Source organism: Trichechus manatus, unplaced genomic scaffold, assembly GCF_000243295.1.
Source record: "Trichechus manatus latirostris isolate Lorelei unplaced genomic scaffold, TriManLat1.0 scaffold00116, whole genome shotgun sequence".
NCBI lineage: Eukaryota > Metazoa > Chordata > Mammalia > Sirenia > Trichechidae > Trichechus > Trichechus manatus.
This window is the reverse complement of record NW_004444052.1, coordinates 7945144-7952600: the sequence shown is the minus strand read 5'-3', so window position 1 is coordinate 7952600 and position 7457 is coordinate 7945144.

Here is a 7457-nt window from a genome sequence, read left to right as displayed (position 1 = left end):
ATCTTGTCAACCTCATCAGTATAACCTCATCACAGTGATAGAATTTACAACACATGAGGAGATCACATATAATTTCATCATAGTGGTAGAGTTTACAACACATAAAGAAATCACATCCAATAACACAATCATACAATACTGGGAATCATTACCTAGCCAAGTTGCTACACACATTTTTTGGCGGACACAATTTAATCCATGACAACTACGTTGGCAACTTTTTCATTTATCAAAATAAAAATACAATATAAAATTAATTCCAGTACACTAGTGAATAGATAACTACTGGGTTGTTGTTTTTGTTAAGTGCCGTCAAGTCATTTCTGACTCATAATCACCCTATGCACAACAGAACAAAACACTGCCCAGTCCTGCGCCATCCTCACAATAGTTGTTATGCTTGATACCATTGTTGGGGCCACCGTGTCAATCCATCTCGTTGAGGGTCTTCTTTTTCGCTGACCCTCTACTTTACAAAGCATGGTGTTCTTCTCCAGGGACTGATCCCTCCTGATAACATGTCCAAAGTATATGAGACAAAGTCTTACCATCCTCGCTTCTAATGAGCATTCTGGCTGTACTTCTTCCAAGACAGATTGGTTCGTTCTTTTGGCAGTCCATGGTGTATTCAATATTCTTTGCCAACACCATAACTCAGAGGCATCAGTTCTTAGGTCTTCCTTATTCATTGCCCAGCTTTCTCATGCACATGAGGCTATTGAAAACACTATCGCTTGAGGCAGGTGCACCTTAGTCTTCAAGGTGACATCTTAGCTTTTTAACACTTTAAAGAGGTCTCTTGCAGCAGATTTGCCCAACGCAATGCGTCATTTGATATTTTGACTGCTGCTTCCATACGTGGTGTTGTGGATCCAAGTAAAATGAAGTCCTTGACAACTTCAGTATTTCTCCATTTATCATGATGTTTCTTATTGGTCCAGTTGTGAGGATTTTTGTTTTCTTTATAACTACTGAGTCGTCAAAGCAAATTAGGATATAGCTTTGCTACCAACTGTTAGGGCAAGATCAACGTTTAGACAGCGTAACATCTTTATCTTCAAAATACCATCATAGCAAGAAGGTTGTTCACTCATGGTATTGGGAAAAGGTTGAAGCAAAATTACCTTGCTCAAATAAAACACCATAATAACTGGAAGATGCTTCTTATTTTGATGAGAAAATATCATTCTGAAACAACCTTATAATCCTTTTGTAATCATCAGCCTTCAGAGGATGAAGATTATTCTCCCTACTTTTGGATATGGCCCTTGAAAATTTTTTTAAAATAGGTTCACCGTGAGAAGTACATAATAGGCAGTGACAGTAAGAATCCACCGATGCCACATATAAATCAGTCAGAGAAATGACTCACACCTTCTCCAAACCTTTCATGACAAACTTTCTTTCATTTTATGAAGTCACACAGAATAAATTCCAGCAACTAACCACGTAAAACGTGAGTTATTTGTTGGAGACTTGATAACATTGAGGAAAAAAAAGTCAAACATTCTTGCCAAGTGAAAGCATGGGGGAAAAAAAAGTCTGACTCTTACAGTTATTCAAGGTAAAATCAATTATTAATTGGCAAAGCCTGGACATGGAATGATTGCTATCAATATTTTAAAACTCTTAGTGCTAATTTGATTCTCACCATCACAGTTTGTCTACTGAAGAAGCCAGAGAGATCTGTTTACTTTCAGAGAGGTTTGCTATAATGATCACCTTAAGAAGGCTTCAAATATTACTGAAATGCTTCGAATCTTTCTCTTCTTTAATTTCTAATATTAAACAAACTGAAGAAAGATTCACATTTCATTTACACAAATGAACTGTTCTATCATTCTTAGCCACCTCGTGAAAGATTAGATTACTAATTTCTAAGCAACATTAATTTTTTAATTCCCACCTACCACTAATGGTGCAATTTAGATTGTATTCAGGCTTGTGTTTTGTTGTAGAAGTTTAGCAGTGATTTGCAAAACTTGGACTCTGTGAAACTATAATGTTAATTTATTAATTAGCTGAATTCAATCTAACTCATCTCTAGAGTCAAGACTGCGGAGAAGTTGAGCCTCAAATGCATCAGGTTTCAGGTTTCAGAACGGTTTAAAAGAAACATTAAGGGCTGAGGATTGGATATGTCACAAACAGGGTGTGGACAAATAAAAAAAAAAACAAGGACTCTCCGTCTTAGCTCCTCAGACTCCATTGCCCCAGAGTTAAAAGATGCTGATGAATAGCATGTTTGGAACCTGCTGCTATCAGCCCAAGAAAATCTTAGATTTGAAAGTGACCTCCAATTTGCCTCAAGGGATAGAACCACAACCCTCAACAGCTAGTACGAAGGCTCCCAGGCAGACCAGGGCGGAGTGACTAGAGATTTGGAATTGCTCAGGGCATTTAAAGCCTAAAGGGGCTGTCCTGGGGACAGAATTCACTAGAAAATAGACATATTAGATTAAAAAAAATAAAAGTTGTCTGCTACCCTTGGAGTCCAGTGAAAGTGTGGGGGTGATGTTCATGCTCTTCCAGACAACAGCCCCAGATTTGCCCCCATCTTCTATTTTCATCATCATACACCTGTTGCTTCCATATACTCTTCTGACCTGCAGCCTGTGATCAAGTACATAGTCTTACTTTACCTGGGATGCTATCCCACCCCAGACAGCTGTTCTGTCTGACCACCCTACTCCCATAAATCCAGTGACTCACTACAATACCAGGCATCTGGTCAGGGACGCTGGCACCGCCCCATTCTGCCACTGCCAGGAAGCTGGCCATCATCCTTCGCACTTGCCTCTTTCTCACCACTCACATCTAGACAATAACTAGATGCTACCAATTCTCTCTTCTTAGATCTCTAATCTGTCCATTTCTCTATTCCCATGGGCACACTGCACTGCCTCTTAACTCACTTTCTGCACACATCAAATCCCCTCCAACCCATTCTCCATACTGCAGACACAGTGGCTTTTCCCTCTCGTGTTATTGTGTCACTCTCCAACTTAAAATCTTCCAGGGGCTTCCCATTGCCCTCAGGATAACAGCCAACCTCTCCATCATGCATTCAGGATTCAGTCCTCACTTACTTACGCATCCTTATTTCTCACTGTTCCTATAAAACTGTACTAGTCACAGAACCCCAGAGATCCATGTTCTTTCTCACCTTGAGGCCTTCTGTACTCAGTCTAGCCTCATCTTGTGAGGCTACACTAAGTCTTACCCAAGACATGACCCACCGATTACATCTTGTACATGAACTAACTTTTTGGTTTTTTTTTTTTCTTGTACTCTAATGTTACCCTAAGGAGCTCTAGTGGTGCAGTGGTTAAGCACTTCACTGCTAACAAAAAGGTCAGTGGTTTGAACCCACCAGCCATTCTGCGGGAGAAAGATATGACAGTCTGCTTCCATAAAGATTTTACAACCTTGGAAACCCTATGAGGCAGTTCTGACGGCAACAGGTGTGGGATTGAATATTACTCTTCCATTGTAGCCAAAACTTTTGTTACCTTTGTAATGCAAACTAGAGCATTCATAATCTATCCATAGAAATTCTAACTAACATTTATGGCACACCTACTATGTCCTCATCACTGTACTAAACACTTATTTATATTAACTTAATCGAATCCTCAGAGCAACCCAATGAGTTGCTACATTTATTATTCCCATTTTATAGATGAGGAAACTGAGACACAGAGAGATTAGGTTAAAATGACATAGTGAATAAGTGGAAGAGCCAGGATTCAAGCCAAGATACAAGTTTCCAGAGCATCAGCCCTTTCCTATTAAACTTGACTGTTACTCAGAGATAGTCAGAAGAAACAAACTATGTTTGAATTTATAGCAGATAATGGCAAATGTGTATTAACTGACATTAATAAAATCTTTCAATTTCAAGGTTGAGGGTAGTTGTGACGGCCAGAGTGTTTAGTCTGCAAATCTAAATTGCTCTGCAAGAGTTGCCTTTGTAATGCAAACATTACATCCCCCTACCTCCATGTGCACTTCACCAAGGGAAAAATTTTCATATTATATTAACATTTTAGGTCCACTATGAGAAACAATAAAGTGGAAATATCACACTGTATAATTATGCTGCTGCCAAAAAAAAAAAAACTACATAATTAATGTTACAGAAAAATGTGGGTTCCCAATGCTACTTTGAAATCTAAACTATATGTCATTTTCCCATTGATAGTTTATTAACAAAATTAGATGCAGCCTTTTTTATATTAACAGCTGTATGTTTTTCTGATGGTAAATCAATACAGCTTCCATTTTTCATGTAACAGAAATTTAGAAAATTAAATACATCAGATAAATGGTTACAATGCAACCATAAAATGAATTCTGAAAGATTAAAATGATGGCTATTATTTATCACACATACTTGCATCCCCAAACAGTAAAAGTCCTAATTGCTTGCTTAAGTTCCTATAAGTACAAAAGTAAAATATGGATTAAGAGATTGTCCTTTTGTCAAATATTGTATAAGATCACTATTATAAGACCTCAAGAAAAGGTTTAAACACAGAAGAAAACATTCTTTGATGATTACAAGGGTGGGGAGGGAGGGAGAGACATATTCACTAACTAGATAGTAGACAAGAATTATCTTAGGTTAAGGGAAGGACAACACACACTACAGAGGAAGTCAGCACAACTGGACTAAACCAAAAGCTAAGAAGTTTCCTGAATACAACCCAACACTTCGATGACAGAGTAGCATGGGTGGGGGTCTGGGGACCATGGTTTCAGGGAGCGCCTACGTCAATTGGCATAACAAAGTCTATTAAGAAAAGGTTCTGCATCCCACTTTGGTGAGCGTCATCTGGGGTGTTAAAAGCTAGCGAGTGGCCATCTAAGATGCGTCAATTGGTCCCAACCCACCTGGAGTAAAGGAGAATGAACAACACCAAAGACACAAGGAAAATATTAGCCCAAGAGACAGAAAGGGCCACATAAACCAGAGACTCCATCAGCCTGAGACCACAAGAACTAGATGGTGCCTGGCTACCACCAATCACCACCCTGACAGGGAACACGACAGACAGCCCCTGATGGAGCAGGAGAAAAGTGGGGTGCAGAACTCAAATTCTAGTAAAAAGACCAGACTTAATGGTTTGACTGAGACTGGAAGGACCCCGGAAGACATGGCCCCCAGACTCTGTTGGCCCAGGGCTGAAACCATTCTCGAAGCCAACTCTTCAAACAAAGATTAGATCGGACTATGGAACATAAAGTGATACTCGTGAGGAGTGTGCTTCTCAGCTCAAGTGGATACATGAGACCAAATGGGCAGCTCCTGTCTGGAGGCGAGATGAGAAGGCAGAGAGGGTCAGGAGCCGGTTGAATGGACACAGGAAATCCAGGGTGGAAAGGAGGAGTATGCTGTCATAGTATAGGAAAGCAACTAGGGTTACATAGCAATGTGTGTATAAATTTTTGTATGAGGAACTGACTTGAATTGTAAACTTTCACTTAAAGCACAATTAAAAAAAAAAGAATCTTTGTAAAAATAAAAAAAAATTTAAAAAAAGAAACCAGAGCGAGAGAGATTGGCCTTTTTCCTCTTCCAGAAAAAAAAAAAAATTAATTCCTGGGCTCAGAATATGTGGTCAATAAATACTTGATTGATTGATTCTTATAATAAGCTTGTTTAGTTGCTAGAAAATATAACACTTAGTATTTTAAGTGGTAGGAAAAAAAATTGTAGGAACTATTTACATCTGGTTATATGAACCTTATTAAAAATCACTTGAGGGACGGGGTAAAAAATAAGAGCATTGGAGAAATTAACTGAAAAAATAGCTTTAGCAGTGTGGAGTAAAACATTTTAAAAGTAGCAATCGTGTACAAGGTTATTCATTCAGTCACATATATTTATTGAGTACACACTATGCGCCAAACATGACACTAGTTGGTTGACAAATACCAGTGAATAAATAAACCTTGTCCTTGCAGAGCTTATGTTCTAGAGGGAGGTTATACCAGCATATAATGAGAAACTCACAATGGTAAATTGCCAATATGAGGTTAAATTATAAAACTGTGAATTCACCGAAATGTGTCTTTCACATTCCCTTTCAGCACTCCTAAATGTTGCCCTAAACATAGACTCCAATCACCCCCATGTAGGCCTGATCTGCTCCACAGAGAGCTTCTACTCCAAAATTATCCTTCTTTCTTATTCCAGATTAAAACTCCTTTCCCTCAACGCAAAATTCCATGCCCCCAATGCTTAATTCTTGGGTAGGAAGAGCTGATGAAATGATTTGCATTTGGGCATGAGTGACTAATAGCTATCTATATTTTTTCTAACTGTGTTTGCTAACCCAGAGGAATGACTTAGTGATTGGAAATTTCTGGCAAAAGCAGACGATGTTATGGGGAATTAGGTTTATTTAGGGAAAGAGTTTTTCTGGGTCCTGAAAGACTCTACTTAGCAATTTCTGCCTCTGGCTGTACATAAAGTTGACCTTGAATGGCATTACTTTTGTGAAGAAACTATAGCCCAGAATATTCTACAAAACAAACACTCCAAAAGTTGGAATAAAGAATTAAATTCCTAATGAATAGGATAGAAAATCCAGAAAGGGCAGGCCATAATCGCCTTTAAAAAAATGAGGCCAAAATTATATTTCCACTTATTTAAAAATTATCCAAATATGCTGCTGACTTATTTTTGTCCTTTACTTCCTGTCCTTCAAATATTCCATAAATCAATTTCAATGTAACATCGGGGTCTTTGAATCCCCAAGAAGTCAATAAGAGAATTTATTTAATGCTCCAAACAGAAAGCTTGCTCTGTTTCAGGCATGGGTATTCTTGCTTTTGCTGAAAAATGAACAAGGGACTCTTTGAAACCTTGCTATGTTGACAATGGTATTAAATCTTCAGGTCCCTCAGGTGTCATGAAGTCATGGGATGGGTAATAAGCATAGGCCATGTAACAAGTTTGAAACATATCAGCCAAAAAAAAGAAAGGTCCCTTGGACTGTCTTTCCCCAATCTCCATGAGTATTCACAATCTTGCCAGCTACCATAGCAGCATTACTGATATGTTCAGAATTTTATTTTTCCTACAATAAACCAAGTAGGGCAAAGTTGTACATTGAGTACAGAATAACTACTGGATGGGCTATCAGTACCACCTGGTGTTAGATTCAGCCCTTTTCTCTTAAAAATAAGTTCCAAAAAAATGCTCTATTTTCCCACAAAGGTAATTTTCCTCCTACTTACAAATGCTTGTTGATCTGAACAAATTCATTCTTTGTTAATAAATTAAACAAAAGTGCTTTCAAAATTCAACCACAATGAAACATTTCATCCAGACCTCATTATTGGCTATTTCCATGCCTCTTCAGAATTTCTGAGTACTGCCTCAAAGTGCGAAAGTGACAGGAGAAAAATCTGTACCCAAGCTACTTTTAGCCAAGTAAATACTCAGA